This window comes from Micromys minutus (assembly GCF_963924665.1).
Source record: "Micromys minutus genome assembly, chromosome: 3".
NCBI lineage: Eukaryota > Metazoa > Chordata > Mammalia > Rodentia > Muridae > Micromys > Micromys minutus.
In genome coordinates, this window is record NC_137972.1 from 90600348 (window position 1) to 90623358 (window position 23011).

Genomic DNA, 23011 nt, shown 5'->3' on the forward strand with positions numbered 1-23011 from the left:
AGGTGAAAGGGAGTTAGGAAAAGGAGACTGTGGGACCATGGCTGTGAAAGGTACCCTGATTTCCGGTTGAGATAAGTTGAAGCCCTGGGGACCCTAAGGGACGGCAGGCAGCTTCCTAGTCTCCCGGGAGATCAGGCCCCTCTCACATAGCTACAGCCTCCCACAGCCCTCTGTAGAGAGGTTTGAGTCTCGTAGGTCAAGCCCCAAGTCCCTCCTCCAGGTGAGGATGTGACCACCTGTCAAGTAGACTCAAGACAGAAGGACCACACCCCAAAAATATAGATGAGGCATTCCCAAGCTCTCAGGCCAAGCCAATAGGAAGTACCTGTTGCCAGACTCAGAATCATCCCAAATCTGTATATAAGAATCCTATCCAGAAATATTAGGGGCATGCAGGAATTACTCCATTGTCTTAGAGCTTCTGTCATAAGAGCTGTAATACCGCCACTTGGGAAGAGATCTGCTCTCCCGAAATTGCCACTGCCAGAAACTCCGCTGCACCCTCAACTGGAGTATCCTGCTGGCTCAGCCCTGCCCAACATACTGTGGCAAACAGTGGCAGAACTGGTCCCCATCTCCCTGCTAGAGCTCTCTCCCTTTCACCTGAACCCTAGCACCTAGCCAGACTAGAGAGCTCCCTGTGAGGCTTCCGGAATGCAGGCCCATAGGAGACAACATTGGATTGTTGGAAATTCAGGGGGCCTGTCTACTCATAAAAGAAAGAGCAGATTTTTTTTTTTAAATTCTTAAATGGGTTTGTTAAGAGACTGTTGCTTGCCCCTGCCCCCCAAGTCTCTCCCTCGTGGTTTAAGGGGGTTTCCCTGTGTAATACACAAATTAGCATCTAGTTTATTCTTGGAGACATCTGGTATTATCCTGCACCTGCTGGGAAATGCTTAATGAAAGTTTTTATTTAGTAATTTTTATTCAATTTTTATAAACTCTGTTTTCTTTAGTCACTGACTACAAATGCAATTTAATGAAATAAATACTTAACTAATGCAATGCAGCCTTAAGTTTTGTCTCATTTAAATGAAATTTGACTCAGTTTCCTCATACCTATGTGACCTCAGACAGACCCAGGTCTCAGCTGCTCCGGGTCTTTCCATTCTCACACTGGTGGTCCATCCTGTCAGGTGGGGAGGGTACAGGGCTGCTCCCTCTGTGCCTCCCTCTGTGCGCTTACTGCTAACCCCTAGCTAAGTCGCAGCTGACTTTTCTTTGCTCCCAGAGCTCCCTTTTAATACTTGAGAAGCTGCTGCTTTGAATTGTGATTATCTGGTTGCTTGTCAGTGTCCTCAGCTGACAGAACAGCAACTTTGTTTCTCTCGTTGTCTCAAGGTGAAGAAACACCAGACTGTTTAATGACTATAGCCTTCTTATGTGTGTGTGAAAATCCAAGAGGACACCCAGGAAGGCTGTTAGTTCTTCCTGTTTATGTAGCTGGGAAAATTCAGCGGCGTCATGAAAGCTCTTCCTCCTCTTTTTATACGAAGCTCTTTCCAAGGAAAATGGCGGACACCTAAACTGCTAATTTCCTGTTTAGATTTGCATATATTAAGTTAGGATTCCCAAGAGAAAACAGAACAGTGGAATGTAAAGCATGATTTGGGGTCAAATCAACTAGAAAACATGGTAAATAAGTTTACTGTCATTTCCAACTTCAATAATGATACCATGTAGTCTCTGGGGCTTACATGTTTGGGGTGTGAGCATCGTTAGGTTCTTTTGAACAACTGTACACCATCTAATGAATTTGCATACATAAATACTTCTAATTAACGTTTGCTTATTATTTTGCATTTCACTGCTATTTACTACCAGATTTCAAGACAATAGTCAATTTTGTAACCTCTGTTTTGTAAAAACCACTAGTATTTTTGGTCCCTAGCAACCATTTAGTATGTAAATTAGGCATTCTCAGGCGTAATGTACTTCATTTTTATAAAACAAATACATCATTAATCTGATTAAGTTCTTGGATGGGAGTGCTGTCCTCGGATCATTGTGGATCATTTATTGTTGGGCATACGTCCAAAAGAAAAAGTCAAGCATGGCATTTGAGTCTAGGTTCAGGATAACCGTGGAAACCCCCTAAATAACGCTTTCCAGAGGAGCAGAAAGGCACCCTTACTTTGAATTGCAAGCATCACCCTAAACTTAATGATGCCCTCACCCTTAATTACAACTCAGTCTGATGATGGCACAGTGCCTGCAAGTATGCCAGGCCATGCTTCGATGTCGTGGGCGTGTCATGGGAGAAAGGTGGTCCTCGGGAATCCAGAGGAGATTCCAGTCACCAATCCCAAGTCGCTTTACTGCCATGGTGACTATTTGATGTATCTTTCGCTTTTAGACAGACTTCCTACTTAAGAACTAGAAAGTATTGTATATTAAGATTAAAAGTTTTATTCAGAGAGCAGATGGTCCTTTAAAGAAAAATCAGACTGTAATGACCTGAGTTCTGCCTACCCAGTTCACAGTTTACAGAGGTGGAGTTTATTAACGAAGCAGAATCTCACAATGCCTTTCTTTACCACATGTCTGCTGTGGTACCTGTCACTCACCTGTCCTATGTGGGTGTGTAGTGGCTATTTCTGGTTGTCAACTTGACTCTATCTGGAATGAACCACAATCCAGAACTGGGAGGCTCACCTTTGATCCTGATCTTGAGGCACAGAGGCAATGAATCTTAGGAAACTAAGGCAAGGAGATCACTGAGCTCAAGGTCATCTGGGACAAGGCAAGTCCCAGATCCAGGTGTAGTGATACACACCTTTAATCTGGGACACACCTTCAGTTGAAGACCTACTTAAGGACGTTGGAAGAAAGAAGGCTGTTTCTTCACGTGCTTGACTTGTGGGACTGAGCATCTGCTAGATCCTTGGACTTGACAGCTGCTGCTGACCATTGTTAGGAAGTTGGACTACAGACTGTAAGTCACCAACAAATTCCTTGCTATATAGAGACTACCCATAAGTTCTGTGACTCTAGAGAACCCTGACTAATACAAGGTGGTTTGTTTATTCCCACATGACAGTTAAGTACACATAGACTCAAAGAGGCTAACTAGGCCCATCCTAGGAACCAACCTGAGTTCTTACCCTAAAGCCTCTGCCCACTTCGACAGGTGAGAGACAGAAAGGGACCTGCTAGGTCAGGATCATTTTGGAGAGGGACTGGAATTTTTTCTTTTCTTGTCCCCCCACTATAAAAGATCCAAGAATAAATATTAAAGGCTCTGGGGACCACATAAAATATTTATTTCATAGTCTTTTCCTAACTAAAAATTTAGTTTTGAGATGTTAGTGTCACCATGTAGCCCAGGCCTGGATCTTACTCTATAGACTAGGCTGACTCAAACTTGAGGTTATTTTCTTTCCTCTGTCTCTTAAGTGCTGGGGAACAGGTATGTGCTAATAATGTTCAATATGATTTTCAACAAGTCTATGAAGGTATTAAGAAGCCTTCTGAGTGTTGGGGATAGATTTCTTGGTTCACATCTGGATAAATCACAACAAACCAACACGGTTCCATGTGGAGAGGTTTAATAGAATGGCAGGGGTTGGGTCTAGAAAGAAGGAGAGAGAGAAGGGGAGAGGGTTTGGTCTTTTATGGGGGTAGTAATGTCACTTGCTCCCAGGTGTGGGGGGGGGGCATCTGAACTGGTGTATCCTGGGAATGCTTGGCTGTTTCCATGGCAATGGATGCACCAGGTCCCTGTCACCTGTGGGTGGCGCCATCACTGGGGGTAGGAGCTGTCCGAGTGCCAGCACGGAGCCTGAGAACAGTCCTTAGTTACCAGCCTTCTTAGGGCAGTACAGGTAAGTAAGTCTTGGAGCTGTCATTATAGTCAACAATGAAAATAATTTATACCCAAAATAATTTTAAGTCATTCAGAAAAAATGATTTTTAAAAAAGATTTATTTTATGTATGTGGGTACACTGTTGTTGTCCTCAGACACACTGGAAGAGGGCATCAGATCTTACTACAGATGATTGTGAGCCACCACGTGAGTGTTGGGAATTGAACTCAGGACCTCTGGAAGAGCAGTCAGTGCTCTTAACCACTGAGCCATCTCTCCAGCCCAATGATATTCATTTTAAGAAGGCATAAAGCATCATGTCTTAGATTTTTGACAAATCAACACAAAGGTTTAATACTTATAGTACTGTTCTGTTCTAGACACCTGTAAGACTCAACTTCTGAAACCCTTCACTACATAATAGGTAAAAGGAATGGTTCATTTTACAAGTGGATTTTATTAGCCATTTTATGTTCATATCTGTTGAGTGTTACTGTTTTTAAAATGTCTTTCCTTCCTGCTATTTTAGTGCTGATGTTCTGTGCCTTGTCTGTTAACAGTGCTGGAATTGAACCCAGTGCCTTGTCTGTTAACAGTGCTGGGATTGAACCCATGCCTTTGCAGATCTCATCTGCAGTCTTTTGCTGAACCAACCTTCAGGTTCAACCTAACTTTCTTACTTTATGTGTATGGGCGTTTCGTCGGCAGAAATGTATGCATTATGTGTACCCTGCTGGGAGAGGCCAGGAGAAGGCATCAGGGGCCCTGAACTGCGTTTAAAGGTGGTTGTAAGCTGGCCTGTGTGTGCTGGCAATCACCCAGGTACTTGGCGACAGCAGCCAGTGCTCTTACCCACTGAGATGTCTCTCCAGCCCCTGATCCTAAATTTTTGACATGGAAGGCCAGTGGGTTCCTCCCAGCCACCACATATATTTTACTGGAGAATATCCTAAGAAGAAGCTGAGAAGGTGAATCTTTACTTTAGTAAAAATGCAGACTGTATTTTAGCATATGTGAATTCCTGGGTTCAATTCCCATTGTAAAAGAAAAATTGCATTTATTATAGTAGACAGCAGGTACCTGAAGCTTCTGTCGATAGTTAATATGTACCCACATTAATGCTTCCATTCTGCTTCTGAACTCATCATGTTTTTCAGCAGACTGAAGAGAATCAGAGCCCTGCTCCCATCCTGCTGGTCAGATTCCTGAGAAGGACCTGATGGGAAACAGGCATGGCAGGGCCGGGCATGGTGGGCAGTTTACTTACAGGCAACTGAACTAGATGCCTTCGTTTCTCAACTCTAACAGGACTGCGTGGTCCTTAGATACGGCCTGAGAGAAGCAGATTCGAACAGGCAGCATCACGACCTAAACAGTGACCCTGACCTCACACTACAGATGGCTCACGGGAAAAACAGGGTCTTATGGGTCCCAAAGTGTTTTAGTCAGGGCTGGAGAGTTGGCTCAGCAGTTAAAAGAAAGCACTGGCTGCTTTTCCAAAGTACTAGGGTTCAGTTCCCAGCACCTACATGGCAGTTCCCTGTAGTCTGTAACTCCAGTTCCAGGGACTCTAATGGTCTCTTCTGGCCTCCACAGACACCCAGCACTGGTGGTGTATAGAGATGAGTGCAGGCAAAACATTCACACACATTAAAAACAAACTGTTAAAAAAATCAATAAAATGTTTTTTTTTAATCTTTTTGTAAACCATCTGAGTAGAATAGAACTGAAAAGATACAGCTCCATGAGGAGGCTAGAAGCCTGAACCAAGGGGGGAATTCTGTGGAGCATTTCAATAATAACAAAATAAAATTAAATGAAAGTCTGAGGCTTGAAGCTGTACGTGGAGATCAGTGGTAGACCAGTTGTCTGTGCATGCGCAGGCCACAGAGCCAGGTCCTCAGACTGCCTCACAGGGTTTCTGACGTTAAAGCAACAGATTTTATAACCTAAATTCATTATATTTGGTATGATTGGAGTCCCCTTAATTTACATGTGATGCTTTTGTTCACTTGGAAATTATACTTTAGAAACTGTTAGCCAAGTACAAAGTAAATAGTCTAGCCTATTTGGTTGCATTGTTTGAATGCATATTATATGAAAGGAATTATATACTGGCCAATGCTTATGGGTGACTTATGGTCAAATGAAAGAGGAGGGGAATGAAATATGAGTCAATTTCAGTATATTCAAAATGTCCATATGGCTCATACAGTGTGTCCTAAGCCTAAACTTTTAAAAAATGAGTCCATCCATCCATCCATCCATTCATCCATCCATCCATCCATCCATCCATCCATCATCTGTCTATTGTGTCTTTGGTGTGTATGTGTGTTTGTACATGTCTATGTGTGTGAAAGTCAGAAAACGACTCTTTGAAATTGGTTCTCTTGCCACACTATGGGACCCCAGGCCCTCAGGCCTGCTTGTAAGTGCCTCTACCACCCTTCTTTACCCACTCCTGAGTCACCTCACAGGACTCACAGGGGGCATTGTAAAGAAAAGCGGTTTGAATCTGTTAAGGCAGAAATTGACCCAAGGATGGGGAAGGTGTGGGTTAGTTGGAATCTCCTCAGCAGTCACAGCACGGGAGGAAGAGAGCTTGGTTGGCACTGCTTTTGAACACTTTCCTCCTTAAAGTCCGAGAGTTTCCTGTCTGTCTCCAGGCTTTTGGTAGAGGTGGGGACTGAACCCACAGTATTGCATACCACAAGCACACGTTCTACGTTAGACTAAATCTCCAGGCTGATCCTAAATCTACTATTTAGTAAGACTCGAGTCAGAGCCTGTGGGACAGAAAGTGAGGGGAGGCTACAGTGATCACAAGGCCCAGGTTACGAAAGGCCCTTTGCAATCAATCCCCAAAGCAGTAGGAGCTAATGGAAATGTGATCAGATCTGTGCACAGAAATGTTTTCTCTCTAGCTGTGTGGTGAAGAGTGCAGTGCAGTTGTCATCCTGGCAGCTGTCATCAGGACACAGAGATGGACCCCAAAGGGGAACTGAAAGGTGTGTAAAGGCTGGGGCTGTACCTCAGCAGCAGTGCGCCTGTCCAACGTGTGTAGGGTCATGAGTTCAGATGGGAGGATAGACAGATAGATAGATGGCTGGATGAGATAGGTAGATAGATAGACAGACAGATAGGCAGAAGAGATATAGGCTGTCACAGGTCTGTGCTTGGTGTAATGGAATTGTTGGGAACACCCAGTCACTGGCTGTTGTTTCCAGAATTCTCTGGCATCCAACTAAGTTTTATGATGATGTTTTTTTATGATGTTAATCTTTTGGAACATTTTAACACTTATTTTATGGCTTTTATGTACCAGCAATTTAAACAATTTACAAGAATAGACTCCCATTTGGAATTTTAAAGCTCGATCATCATTCTTGACATCTTGTTACACTAGGAAAATGACTGACGGTTGGAAATGCACAAATGTTGACAGTGTGTGCGTGTGTGGCTTAGCATGTAATGTACAACTCTGAAGAATGGCCTCTCTTCCGGTCAGAGATGCAGTTATGAGGTGATTGAGTAGGACTCAGAGAGCCATGCCTCCATCCTCTGTTCTAGCTCTGCTGGCCTTTGGGTCTTTCTTTTTAGGTCAGTTCCCTTGGGGTCACATGAGACTAAAGTTGTATTCCATGATCTCTCTTTTTAAAAAGATCTACTTATTTATTCTATGTGAGTACACTGTAGCTTTTTATGCGAGTACACTGTAGCCGTCTTCAGACACACCAGAAGAGGGCATCAGATCACATTACAGATGGTTGTGAGCCACCGTGTGGTTGCTGGGAATTGAACTCAGGACCTCTGGAAGAGCAGTCAGGGCTCTAACCACTGAGTCATCTCTCCAGCCCCCTGGCTTGATCTCTTAATCAGTGCATTCATTTTCCATCCTCTCCCTGCCCTCCCCTCTCCTCCTCTCACCTCCTTTCCTCTTTCGTTCTTTGTCGTTTTTTTTTTTTTTTTTTTGAGATAGGATGTCATTACAGTACAGGCTGGCCTTGAACTTGTTAAGTAGGAGAACCTGTCCTCAAATCCTTGAGCCTACCCGCTCGCCTTCGCCAGCCCAGCCAGTGCATTCGTGTTTCACTGACCTACCCTCACTCTCACTGCTCTGTGCTGTGGTCCTGATGCTAAACCACAGGACCATTAACCATTAAAAAAAAATTGGCATCATTTTTTTCAATGAACTCTTTTAAAGTTGGAATGGTCAGAATTCTCTCTTTCTATCTGTATTTATATTTCTGCTTTTTCTCAAAATAGCTTGTGTGATGTCAGCCTTGCTGCCTGAATTTCACACCTTGAGAGGAATGTGAGTGTTCAGTGCTCTGCCTGTCCCCACCCAGGTCACACCCTACCTTGTCTTTGTCTTCATGCTCTGGCTCCTAGGTAACTTTTCCTACTCATTTGCTCTCTGTTTAAATGTCAGAACACTTTTCCTGTGACTCAGTACATATTTATATTCAAGTCTCTTTTTCTGTTTGAGACTTCTTTATACCCTTCATGGCTTTTGATTTGACTTGCTAGAAAAGTTACCCTTTGCCCACATCATGAGTTTTCAGGATTATACAACTCTTTGACCTTTAAACTATGACTAACAATCCAGTGCAATCTTTGCTGGTGAGAAGATCCAGACTAAACTTGGGAGAGTTACAAGATCAGAGTGCTGAGTCTCTGGTCTGAATCCTCACTATTCTCATGGAGGGAGGAGCACTTGCAGCAAAGACTGTGGCTCTTAATTTATTTGGTACTGTGTTGTATTCTACTATGGTATCAAGGGCAGATGGTATCAAGAACAATGGGTTCCTCTGTCCCTCTATCCCTTCCTTCTTCTTCCTTCTTTCCTTCCTTCCTTCCTTCCTTCCTTCCTTCCTTCCTTCCTTCCTTCCTTCCTTCCTTCCTTCCTCCAGACAGGGTTTCTCTATATAGCTCTGGCTAACCTGGAACTTGCTCTTTACACTAGGCTGGCCTTGAACTCAGAGATCCAATCAGCCTGTGCCTCCTGAGTGCTGGGATTAAGGGTAGACACCATCACTGTCTGGCTAGTGTTTTTTGGAGTCATTAAATACACATACTTAGCTGTATGAAAAAGGCTGTTATAATTTCTTAACCAACACTGAATAAGTAATACCCTTTAATTTGCTGAATTTCTCTACTCCTTCCCCCATATTTCTATCTATCCATCCATTTATCTATTCATCTATTCATCATCTCTTTATCCATCCATCACCTATCTATCTATCTATCTATCTATCTATCTATCTATCTATTATCTGCCTGTCTGTCTATCAATCATCTGTCTCCTATCTATGTAGCTACCATTTATGTACCATCCATCTGTCTATCCATGTATCATCTATGTCTACATGTCTGTATAATCTCTATATATCTCCAGAGGAGAAAGGTTTCGGTTTTCGGCTGTATCCCTCTGTCGATATCAATTAGTGAGTGCCTCTGTAGAAGGTGATTTGAAGACTTGAAACTATAAATCAGTCTGATAATTGGGTTCTATCTTTTCTATTTTGAGCCACAGTTTCCTGAGTATTTTGACACAGGAGCTTTTATACTTGAAATAATATAAAAGCAAGGAAATATTCTCTTTCATCTGCACTTCTGAGACTTAAGCTACATTTTTTTTTCTTTTCTTCAGTGTCTATTGCATGCAGGAATGATGCAGGAGAGCCTGTCCCATATGTGGTCCTTAAGAGACGCACCTGCTCCCTTGCTGAATGGGCATGCTGGTAGCAGCTTGGAAAATAGCATCAAGCCATCTGGCCAAGGGTTTCACTTTTCCTAAGTGAGAGTCCATCTGAGAGAGGGGACAGTACAGACGTAGGGTGAAGGAGAAAGCGTGGCTGGGCTCAGGTCAGCATCCTCAGAGGCCAGGGACTTCAGCTGTAATGGCCCTTAGAGCTCACCTGCTCTGTCTGTCGCTATCTCTGTCTGTCTTTCTGTCTTTCTGTCTTTCTCTTTGTCTCTCTCTTTCTGTATGTGTGCGTGTAAAGCAAAACTACATTCACAAAAACAAAATGTACCTATAAAACAAAATTAAATAAGTATCATTTTTATATCGGTTTATTGTGTTGATTAGTTTAACATTTTCATAATTTTTGACAACTCTGAGGTCTTTTCACAAAACAGACTTAAAACCCATAATTTCTGCCCACTAATTATAATCTCTTGCTATGAAGCCTTCCTCATGCTCCTTGACCAGGTCAAAGCTTTTGATAATTTCTTGCACTGTAGCATAATGCTAACCTTGGTCTCCAGGTTGTCTCAGAGCTCTGGCAAACTTCTGCCAGCTTCTAAATATAACTGAGGTCTCCCCTTCCTGCTGAAGCCTTCCTCACCCAGCAGCTCCTTGTGTTACAGCAGCATTTTTGGCATGACATTATTCTTGACGTCAGGCATGTCTGCGTCTGAAGAGTGGCTGGAACAGGGGTGGATTTTGCATCGCTAACATCTGGCATGAATCTCCCCTTCTGGGAGATGTATAATAAATGCTTGGATATCTGAAAGAATAAGTGAATAAAAAAAAAAATCCTGCCCCGTGTTTGAAGCGTGCTTGGGTCCTTCCAGCCCACCTCATGTTTGAAATGTGCTTGGGTTCCTCCAGCCAACCTTTTCTTTTGTGCTGTTTAATCCTTTTTTTTACTCGTCACACATTCTTCTGTCCCCTCTAGTTGATGTTAGAGTTCAGGAAAAATGTGTTTGAAGATTTAAAATATAGCGCTTTGAACTCCTTGGAGGAGAAGCCTATGAATAAATAATTAGACTCATTTCACATCAGAATCTAAAGTGTGGAAAAAGGTTCGTATCACTTGGTGCTTTACTCACGTGTATGGTAATCTGGTGGCATATCCATTGTTAACACTGAGCTATACTGAAATATTTTACTCCGGGGCTTTTCATCTGACAGAAGACGGCTTTTTGAAAATGAAAAGGCTCCTGTCCCTGGCATGCCAAGTTGAAATTTGTTAGTTTTGGAAAGCACGGGTCAACATGGCCATGCTTTCCTCGGACAGTACTTGAAGTTTCTCCCAGTGCTTGAGTACAGAAGCCCCTCTGGTCCTGGGGGGCGGGGAGGGGAGGGTGTAAATCAGGGGTGTGGCTGAGGAGCTGCTTAGCATTTCCTTGAGGGTGAAGTGCTCAGTTTTGGAATTTAATTGCAGGTTTTATGTTTAAGCTGCTCAGTATTAGTCTCATAAAGGTTCTATACATTCCGTGCTCTGCAGTTTCTCTGGCTTAGTCACCGCAGTTGAAAGGCATCATCTTCATAACGAAGCCAGAAAAGAATAAAGGTTGATCGCGGGGTGGCTGGCTGGGACGCTGAACAATCGCTGAACAATAGCAATCGACTTCTTCCTGTCTAATATGTTAGACTGTGGGGTGTGCTTGTCTCCCTGCAATGATATTGAATTGTAACAAGAAAATGTTACGTTGTGCAGCCCTGCAAGCTGGTGTGTGTCTGTTCTCACTTGGGGTAGTAGATGGTAGGAGCTCTGTAGTGGGCGCAGTCTAGAAGTCATGGGACTGGGCATAATACTGAAATGAGATACAGAAATAAAAGTGCCCTCTAAGACGTAATCTGTCTTCACAGGGCCTGTGATAGCTCAGTAAGCAGGATATGCTAGAAAATTCCATTTACAGCTTCTTGGAAGGAAGGGAGTGATATGGTGTGGAGGGAAAGCTAGAGGCCATTACGATGCATAGGTGATAGATTTATTCAGAACTTCTGTACACTTAATATGGTTCAGTCCATATTGACTATTAATGAAATGCCAACTGTGTTCCCAGTGCTCTGTTAGATCCTGGCAGAGATTTTAAAGGAGCATGAGATGGAGTCCATCCCTGAAGAACGTCACATTCTGGGAGAGTCAGAGATGATTCCTTGGAACTGTTAGATGTATGAGTGACAGTATTGTAAGCTGTCAAGATCATTTAAAAATGGATTCTGTTATTATATGTATCATTCCCAGATGTGTCACATGAGCACTTGATAGGCGTACCCTTTATGTCCTTAAGTCACTGCTAGGAACATTGACAAGTCAAGGCCAAGGGTAAGGCAAGAAGGAGCCTTTTGACTCTTCCCACGCTGTTCCTAACACACACCTTTTGTCTGCTCCTGAACACGACTTCATTTTCTAGATATGTGTCAACCAGCTAGTTATCATGGGTGTGATCATCCGTGCTCTTTAGATGCTTGTTTCCTTTTTCTAAAACATGAAAAAAAGCATTTTCATATGCCCGTTTCTCTTTTCTTTATTTGTCAGGGTTTTTCAGCGTGATTGCTGACAGGAGAACTCGGCCATAGATAGAAGTCGAATTTAACCGGCATGGTGGGATGCAAACTGCCCTGTCTACAGGTTCAAACCCTCTTAGAGCAGCTACTAGATCATAGGTGGTTTCCTTATTGACTCGCAGGCTACATGCTCTCTGTGTTTATCCTTTGCTTCTTGTCTGAAGACCTCTTTTCTTTCTGGAGAAAACTGAATTGAAATAGAAATGGTGCCATAACCACCGGCTATTTCCTAATGGTTTTTCCTCAACAGAGAAACCAGAACCCAGGGTTTATTTACAGCAAGAACAGACCAGTGAAAACATTCTCTAAACTCACAGCTGTGGGAGGCCTCACGGACACGTTTTGGCCAATGAGGTATTAGGGAAAGTTTCCAAATGTCATCTATCAGATATCTGATGATATGCCATAAAATATCACAAGACCTAATGTCCCCAAACAGTTAAACATGTGTCATTCCACACAGTTCTGTGTTAGTATGTCATACACACTGTGCTGTGCAGTTTGGGGCTCTGGCTTTCTCATGGGGTTACAGTCAAGATATTAGGAGAACTTGTAGTTATCTTAAATATTCATGAGGAGAATCTTTTAGACATGGCCTGTTATTGTCTCCCTCAAGTTAAGTGTTATAGTAGTGACGGTGAAAGTTTCCCAGGCAGGCACAGGTGTTGTGTGGAAAGTTGCTATCACAGGGTTACATGAACCTCAAGTTGTGGAATAAAATTAGTCCATGTTGATAGTATCATTCATTGGTTTCCTCAATTAAAAAAAAGTTGCTTTCTGAGACCTGGTGGTGCTACAGCCTGCTCCGTCCCCCGACTCACCGCGGTTCGAACCTGCTGAGGAACAAGTTGCTCAGGAAGCTGCGCCTCAGCCATGGCATTTAAAGATACTGGAAAGATGCCCATGGAGCCTGAAGTGGCGATTCACTGAATTCGGATCACGCTCACCAGCCGCAAGGTGAAGTCTCCGGAGAAGGTTCGTGTGGACTTGATCAGAGGCACTAGGGAGAAGAATCTGAACGTGAAAGGACCTGTGCGCATGCCTACCAAGACTTTGAGAATCACGACCCGAAAAAAGGTGAAGGCTCCAAGACATGGGATGGATCCCAGATGAGGATCCACAAGCGACTTACTTAGTCCTGAGATTGTTAAACAGATCACTTCCATCAGTATTGAGCAAGGAGTGGAGGCTGAAGTCACCATTGCGGATGCCTAAGTCAACTGTTTAAATAAATTGACTTAATTGTTAAAAAAAAAAAAAAGAGTTGGGATAGTTTAAATTCTCCATCACTCTTACAACATGCTTTCTTTTATAGAACTTTTGTGATTACCCCCTGCCTAAGGGTTTAATTGCTGCGAATAGACACCATGACCAAGGCAACTCTTACAAAAGAAAACATTACCAGTCCAGTGTCATCATGGCGGGAAGCATGGCAGTATGTGGCCGACATGGTGCTGGAAGAACCAAGAGTTCTACATCTTGATCCAAAGGCAGTATCTGGAGATTTTCCTCAGCAGGCAGCTGTTCCACACTGGACAGAGCTTGGGCACAAGGAGCCCTCAAAGGCCACCTACACTGTAACACTTCCCCCCAACACCGCCACACCTATCCTAACAAGGTCACACTCTCTAATAGTGCCACTTCCCATGGGCCAAGCATATTCAAACCTCCACATCCCTTATCCATGACTAAGGGAACATTGCTGAACAGGAAGAGGGATGGAGAGGGGTTAGAGACTAAGGACTGGTGTCTGTGAGATAACAGTTGTACCTCGTGAGCTCACAGTGGCTCTGGTTGCCTCCTGCAGGAGGAACGCCTAAGAAAGCTAGAATTGTATCATAGATGGTGGCGGTGGGGGTGGTAGGTTCACAAAGCACATTCAGGGGAGGAGCTCACAAAGCTGTATGCCTAGCTGAAGGGGTTTGGCAGTTGAAGGTGTCTGTGGTTGAAAGCGTTAATTTTCTTCCCTAGTGTAGTCCCTAATGGGTTATTTATGCCTCCATGGATGGCCTTACACCTCTACACATTTGGGCATCTCTGCACTCAGGGGCTGTGGAAAGAGGACATGTATTTAGATGGGGTGTTAGGGGAGTCTGGGAGAGATATACCAGAAGCAGGGGTTTGATATTGTCCACACACATTTTGTACATACATGAACTTTACAAAGAATGAATAAAAATGTGTGTGTGTGTGTGTGTGTGTGTGTGTGTGTGTGAAATCTGCCTGATAAACCTAGTTTCTGCCCAATCATCCATTTTATACTCACTTAAATGTGACATCAAACAGACAGTGTATAGTATAGGATAGGCTCATCCCAAGAGGATACTAACTGTGACATGTAATCGGCTTTATATCATGATCTATGTTTGAGGATGGCATGTGTCACCAGCAACAGGTCATAGAGGCATGTGAACCCCAACTCTCATGTAGGGACATGGCAGGGTTATTCCTGAGTACATTCTATGCTAGCTGGTGGGGAAAACCTAAAACAAAATAGCCTTGGAGTTCTCGATTGCATGTGAGCTGTTTACCTGAAGACATGGTTTTGACCATGTGGTCGAATGATAAGTTGGTCTCCATGATTGGTTTTCCAATATTTGGGAAGCTATATTTTATAAATAATGATATATAAAAATGTCTCAGTTAAGTCAGGATTGAAAATTTAGCTCAGTAGGTATTTGTTAAATGTCAGGTAAGTAGCAGATTTTGTGATGTCAGTAATTAATTATCAGGGTTTTTTAGACATGGTCTCCTCTTCTGCTCTTTGTGTGTGTGTGTGTGTGTGTATTTATGTGTGTGTGCATGTGTGTGTATGTGTGTGTGTGTAAGTGTGTGTGTGTAAGTGTGTATTTATGCCATGGTGCACACATAGGGTGAGAGGCTAGGCCACGAGAGTCAGTTCTCTGCATCCATCCTGTGAGTCCCAACGATCAAACTCAGGTTTTCCGGCTTGGCAGGATGGGCCTTTACCTTCTGGGCTATTGTTTAAGCCCCTTCTCCTATTCTCATTTACTTCAGTAATTCAGACTGGGTCCAGCAGCCTCTTCCCACTTGTCTGTCAGCACTGGATTTATCAGGTTATACAGGGCCGAGTCACATGTCTTTGCCCAGCACTGAGGATTCTTATCCACAGTCTATCTAAAACATGTTTTCTATCAGTCTTCATTATAATCACAAGGTATAGGCATATCTCTCTTTGCCTTTATCATCATACTTAGTACACATTCTGCTAATTACTTTAGTGTTGGTGAAGATCTTCTATACTCAATTACCCATGTGTTCTGTATTTAGTATAAATGTTTATGTGCATAAAATTGGTGGAGTTAATCATTTAAGACAAGCACATTTTATCTTTGTTTGGAATTGTGTTTTTATTATATGTATGACACATCAGCATGGTCCTATGTATGTGCCATCCACATATATATATATATATATATATGTATGTATATATATGTATATACATATGTATATGTGTGTGTATATATATATATAGATATAGATATAGATATATAGATATGACACATCAACATGCTTCTTTTGTACAGAAACAGGAAGGTTCAGAATTAGAACAACTTAGAACTTAGTAAACACTTCAGTAGTTTGCAAATGTAAAAGCAGAAATCTATAGTGATTGAGAGACTTAGGGCATTGAACTAATAAACAGGAAGCCTGGGATTAAAGCTCACATTTTGCTCCTTACTGTGGGATGGACATTCTGCTAGAGCAACAATAGTTCTCATCCCCTTGGCAGTCAAATGGCCCTTTCACAAGGACTGTGTAAGACCATCAGCAAACACAGACATTTACATTACAATTTATAACAAGAGCAAGATCACAGTTATGAAGCCACAATGCAAACAATTTTCTGGAGACCCCACACCATGGACCATGTCAAATGGTTGCAGCATTAGGAAGGCTGAGAACCACTGTAGCAGATCAATTGATTCTTGGTATTCCTGTCTCATTTTGTGTAATTCTTTACAGCTATTCCTAAAGGTAGGAACTGTATAATCTACCGTACTTTTCCCCCAAATATGCATAACACCAGTGCCATGAAGTAGCTTCTTATTGGCCAGAGCACTGTACATGTCCCAGGTGGTTGCCATAGGGCAGCAAAGTATAACCTTTCTTCAAGTAGAGGAAACAATTCTGAAAACTAATTTGCCCCCACTTTCAAATCTCTGGCCCTATAGTGTTGAATTACTTCTACCTTTCAGATCATAAATTTGTCTTAGTGAGTTTATCTAAATGTGTGTTACCCTTTGAGGTATGTGTTTTAAGTTTGTATTATACTGTTACAATAGAGGTTGTATTGTTTCCAGATTCTTTCTCTGTCACTCAGTGTTTCATTGCTAGGCTGTCTATTTTATTGCATAGTTCTGTTGGTTGTGTGTGCTGAACACATAACAGCTCATAATAAACATCCACTATACTTTATCAATTCCTCTGGATTCCTGTCCGTCCACCACCACTGTAAACAATGCTGTATAAATCAGATAAGTTCATGTTTTAGTTACTGTGTAGTGCTGTGAAGAAACACTGTGACCAAGACAACTAATAAAAGGGAGTACTTAATTGGGGGATTTTTTACAGTTTCAGAGGGTTGGTCTATGATCATTTTGGCTGGCAGCATGGTGGCAGGCAGCAGGCAGCAGGCAGGCAGGCAGCAGGCAGCAGGCAGGGCAGGCAGCAGGCAGAGCAGGCAGGCAGGCATGGAATTGAGCGGTAGCTGAGACCTTACATCCTGATTCATAGGCATGATTCAGAAAAAGAGAAAGACTGGGTGGGCCTGGTGTGGGCTTTTGAAACTTCAAAATCTAACACCAGGGACACACCTCCTCCAATAAGGTCAAGCTTTATAATCTTTCCCAAACAGTTCCACCAACTGGGGACCAAGTATTCAAACATATGAGCCTATGGGAGCCATTCTCATTCCAACCACCTCATTCACCCAATTTACAGAGCACATCTAACATGACATATAATGCATATCTGGAAGGAGAATTTTCACCAGTGCATCTAAGCATAGGCTATGAACTGTTCTTCCCAGGCATGATCTTGTGTTGCAAAAGTCAGAGAATGGGTGAGCAACATTAATTCATTCAGCGACATTTCACCAGTAAGAAAGAACGAGTTATTGATGCAAGTGTGGATGTGCCTCCTAGAACATCATGTTATATATAAGGAACCAGTCACAAAGAACAGCCTTTTAAAAGCCTATCTGTATGACCTGTTTGGAGCAGCTAAATCTATAGAGACCGAAATCTATATAGTCAAGCAGTTACTACAGGAGGGAACTAGAGAGGAGGAAGGGATCCTCTCTCCTTTATGAAAATGTCCAAATCATGATTGAAACTATGGCTGCAGAACATATGGTCCTCTCTGTGAAGAGCAGTTGGCTTGCTGGTCTCTCTGATTGGGTGAAGCCTAGGGCTTGGTCATTCTATCTGAATAAAGCTCTATTCAGAAGGCCAAACAAGCTGTCATCAGATCATTTTGCAGGAGGCTGGCATGATTTGAAGACCGACCCGTCAGCTTAGAGGGAGGATTTTCTACCCTCGTGATAACCGGAAGTGAAGGTAACCGGAAGTGAAGATAACCGGAAGTGAAGACTCAGAATTCCAGTCCCGAGGTCTCCTCTCCCATTACTTAAAGAGAAGCCCTGCAGGTTATTTCAGCAATCTTGGCCAGTGTACCTCCACCCTGTCCCCAGGCCACCATTAGTCATCTTTTATATAGTTTTACATAACCATCAGCAATCTCTTTCCTAAATATTCGATTTCGGCTATGCCCTGTGCTTTTTATATCTTACCAAGTAGAAACTGTGGATATCTTTTCCATTCTTTTATCAGAGCGCGATATTATCTTAAAGTTATTTTCAAATATACGTCTTTATATGTAATACTTTTGACTGTCCAAATGAGAAAATAATTTTTATAGCTTTATTAAAAACAGTAGGAACAGCACATTTGTGCTAATTAACGATTGCTTCAAACCAGCAGAGACATTTTTCTTTCTCAAGAATGGCAATAAATGGCTGATAAAACAGCCCTTTTGAGTAAAAGGGATTCTGATCTTTTATGATTAACTATCTTAGCCTATAGTTAAAATACTAGAAAGTTAAGTTCTGATTTTTTTTTTAAACCTTGGTTACATAGGTATTTTGATGGTCACAATAAAATTCACGATTAGCCAATTAGACTATGGTGGTTTTAAAGTGAAGTGTAAAATTCCATGAAAACTGAAGGGGGTCCAAGTGAACTGAAAGCATCAGCTGAAGATGGAGCGGGTTCAGGAAGGACGCCATGAAGAGAAAGCCGTCACACACACTTCGTCAACACCGTGGAATGAGGGACCAGTGCACTTACTGAGCGGCGATGTCCAGTGGGCACAGGAACTAATTGGTGGTTGAACAAGCCTCAGGAGCCCTGATTTTAAGGTCATAGCAGGCTCAGTGAATAATGCTGACTTACGCTGCATCTCGCCGATAGCTGATCTTACCAGTGAGCCGTTTAGAGGCATTCAAGCCTGAACTCTCTCCCTGTGCCTTGAATGGCATGTCAGTGGTCACTGCTTCTGACATCCTTTATGTTTGCCCAGCCAGCTCTAAATCTTTAGGTTGGGCTTCTGAGTGCTCAGGAAGGAAAAGAGAGAGGCAATTATTTTCAGTCATTGAGTTTTGAAGATCTTAGTGTTAATTACGCCAAACATTGTTGGTTCATCAGCAAATAAAAATGTTAAAAAGGGGTGCCAGGCATTCCAGACCTGCTTAAACATACTTTATGGTGATTAAGAACGTCTTGTATACACTAACATTTTTGAGGTACATTGTTACCCGTGCATTTTCGTGCATTGTTTCAAAATGGAATATTCACATTAAAAGCTCATTTGTATCTTGTAGTATTAAAAAGCTTACTTTTAATTAATGTGTGCTTTCTTATCAGTTGAATTAAGAAGAATAAAAAGTGCAATTCATTATTCCTGTGTGGAATCCAGAGCGATGTGAAAAACAGTTCAACAAAAAACAAAACTGCCATTGATAGCTCTTAGAAATGCTTCGAAAATGAACTTAGGTATTCCAGTGGGCTTTGAAATGTGAATATTTCTCTCACTCAGGTCTGCATTTACCAAAGATTCTTTGAGTATTTAAGATGTGCTTTGCCTATTGTCTGCAGCCCCCTGTGCTCTCTGACCTGAAGTTTTGCAGGAAGTACCCAGTCAAAGGCTGTCAGGAAGCACTGAGCTGGCGTTGAATGTTCATCCGAGGTGCAAGTTAAGGATGTGAAGCCAGTATTCTTGCTTCTGACACAGATTTCAAACTTATTTCTCCTATAGATAAAATGAAAAGCAGAAAGGATGCAAACTCCCCAAATCTTCAAGAATCATAAACGTGTGTATTAATGGTTTTGTTTGTTTGTTTGTTTTCTTCCCCTACCAAAGCAAATACATTCAGGCCCTAACAAGAGTAACGTGGGTGGCATCCTTTTGCTGAGGCACGGATTTGAAACAAGACGGTTGTTTTTTATGATGTGTGTGATTACAGTAGATGCCATGTCAAATGAGAATAGTTGTACTGTCATACATTAGCAATTCAAAAAAAATCTCATCACATGACTCTAATACAAAACTAAGTGTTCCTTCCTCGTGGATGATAAAATATGTTCTACTGTTCCTGTCATAATCTTGCCTTTCAAATTAAGATATAATAATCACTCGGAATCTAATATAGAGTTAATTTAGATTCAATTGTCTCTATTAAGACAAAGAGGTATCATAGTTTTTAAAGATGGAAATGATCGTTTATGAGGATTTGGCTGCATTGAAAAGCTTAACTATCAGCATCGTAGGTTCATTATTAAGGAAGGCATTGTCGTCCTCTTTGTGCTGTTATTTGGCTCATTTGTTCTTATGAAATGTGTTTATCTTTTACTAAAACTCTCTGATGTAGATGGGTAGACACTGATAAAGCAAGCATCATAAATTATTAGTAAGAGAACCTCGGTAGCAGGCATGTCTTGTCTGGACCTTCTCCACTGTGATCTTCTAGACTGACTCCATGTCTCAACAAAAGAACCTCTTTGGCTTTTGCAAAAGCAAGATAGATGTTTTAATTATGTAAGTATAATGTGTAGATCTAGTAGACTTTGTGTGTTGGTAACATTACATGTTTAACCAGTTAGTAAGAGACAAAACTGATTTTAAATTGTAAATTTGTGTACTGTTTATCCTATACTTTTTGGCTGGTGGTTGTTTCAAAGTCATTTTAAAAACTCTGGTCAAGGCTATTACTTGAATCAGTTTTAAGACAGACTATTTTTCAGTTTGGAGGGGCTGTGATGAGTATTTGGTAAGTTTTCAGAATAAAATGTATGCTCATATGACCTGGAGTACATTATCTTCCTAGTCAGTATTGGTGCACTTTAGAATGTGGTAAACATTGTAAACAAGGCATGTATATTAGGCCAAAGCACACTGCGGGTGATCTCAGTATCAGAGAAGGATTTCTTTGTTCTTAAATTACGACAGCTGCCTTTAGGGTATTCTCCTTACCCCCCCCCCCCCAGCGTGCCACGTGAGTGCTAATGTGTTGCTGATTCAAGAAAGATATGGACAAGTAATGTATGTATGCTCACATCTCATTTTTGAGATGTACCTTAAACAGACACAGATTCTATTGTATCTACCCAGAAATACTTGGCAGATGTGGCCGGGTTACAACCTTGCTCAACTGGCTGACGTGCGTGTCACAGGTCAGTGTCATCAGAAGCCATAAGCTCTCGAGTCATTTTACATTTGCCGGTCTAAGGTAGGAATTGTTGAGGTAGGATTTATTTTTAACCTGAGCATTACACCTTCTTCTGTTACTCCACGACTAGCTGGTATTAAAACAGTGACAAGTGGGGGAGCCCTGTCAAGTTGGTCCTTGCATTCATTAGCTGTATTTACAAATCATCTGTCATCCGTTGAGTCAGTCTCTCTTGTCACATGCTTTTGTGTTATGATTTCATGCTGGGGCAGAGGGGCTCAGCTGCAGGCTCCATGTCCCTTTTTATCATTGCTCAGAGTGTCCTGTGCTACAGTATCCAGTGACTTATACCTTAGGAAGGTAAACGATACCTAAGGACACATCATATTTAACCATCAAAGGCTGTATGTTTCTGGGGTGATGCTTTTAGCTAACAACCTACCGTGTGTTCATACAACAGCAGTGCTTGTTCGTGTGTTGGAAATATTATCTATTTGCTGTGCCCTGTAATATTTGATCAGCCATTAACAATAGCTAAGACTGTGGGGAGATGACACACACATACACCCATAGGCACACATGTATCGGCAGACATTCATGTATATGTTCAATTAGTTTTGTTTGTTTGTTTGGTTTTTGTCATCAAAGCCTGCAGAAGTGAGTCCTAAATGGAGACCAGCTGTTAGTTTTAAGGTAAAACGAAATGGGCTTTGATTTGTTTCAAGTTAACCTTCTCATTTAGAATTAGCCCAGGGTCTTGTGACAAATGCCCATAACCTAAACATAAGACCCAATCACCCGCTTGCTTCTGCGTGTGGTCCAGGTTCGTTGCCTGTTTGCTTCTCTTGTGATCTAGGTTCTCGCCGGAGCTCTTTCCCAGCCCATCATGGATGTAATGAACAGCTATTTTTAAACAGAAGAGATTCAAGGTGACAGCTCGGCAGTGAAATTCAGCTAGTGGGATAATTCTTGTCGTCTTTAGTATAGAGAGTGGATTCGGTTTGGTTTGAGGAAATTTCTATCCTGTGGTCTACAGGGAAAACATTTTTATTAAAAAAAATTGTTGTCTATTTTCAGGGACAGGCATTACTGGCGAAATATGGAATTGGCTTCTAATGCATTACTGAAGTTTCTCTAAAACCCAGGATTAAAATAGAATTCCTTATTTTTCACTTTTGCTGAAGGTGAGATGATCTAATTAGACAACCGTGAGAGAAACTCAGCTACGAGAGGTCTATCCCAGGATGCTCTGAAGTCTTTCAGAGTTTAAAATAAGGAGGTTTTTAAATCACTCGGTACAGATGTGAAGTGTGGGGCATCCCATCTCCGTACAGGGGAGAATTGCATTGGGGAGAAAGGAAAGCATCTGCCTGGGTCCTGGAGAGAAATTCTTCAGGAATAAGCAGGCCTTAACATCTGATCTGAATGACTTTGAAACAAAGAACATGTTTCTCATTCCTAATAAAAAATTATATATATAAGCCTGGCACTGGTGGTGCATGCCTTTAATCTCAGTTCTTGGGAGACAGAGGCAGTCAGATCTCTGTGAGTTTGAGACCAGCCTGGTCTACAGAGCAAGTTCCAGGGCAGCTAGGCCTTACTCAGAGAAATGCTGTCTCAAAAATGAAAACAAAATGAAGTTTGTATAAAACCATAACAAAAATGATAAAGTAATCAGAGTGAATTGTTTGTTTATATTATAAATTGTGTAAGAACTCTTTGTTTTTCTAAGTGAGGTTAGTTTCAAGAGCTTGTGAGAGATTTGAAGTTCATCACAGAAGATTTTGCTCAATGTGGTTTGAAAAAGCCGTACTGTGATTTGCTAAATGATATGTGGGCCAGTCATATAAGTAAATTATTGAATGCTTTGAGTGTTTTACTCACTATCCAATCATGTTTCTGATTAAACCAATAAAACTAATAAGATATACAGTAACAGAAATTTCATTAGTGTACTGGCTGGTTTTGTGTCAACTTGACACAGCTGGAGTTATCACAGAAAAATGAACCTCCCCTTGAGGAAATGCCTCCATGAGATCCAGCTGTAAGGCATTTTCTCAATTAGTGATCAAGGGGAGAGGGCCCAGCCCATTGTGGGTGGAGCCATCCCTGGCCCAGCCCATTGTGGATGGTGCCATCCCTGGGCTGGTA

The 23011-nt window shown here is 42.0% G+C and overlaps 1 protein-coding gene and 1 pseudogene across 2 annotated transcripts in view; both read left to right on the forward strand.

The window, feature by feature from the left end:
- CAMKMT (calmodulin-lysine N-methyltransferase) overlaps positions 1-23011 on the forward strand; it is a 354261-nt gene that overhangs the window by 61555 nt on the left and 269695 nt on the right. The gene's annotated exons all lie outside the window — the stretch shown is intronic.
- Positions 12985-13326, forward strand: LOC308419194 (small ribosomal subunit protein uS10-like; annotated as a pseudogene). Its single transcript has one exon. The product of its transcript is annotated as a small ribosomal subunit protein uS10-like (transcript).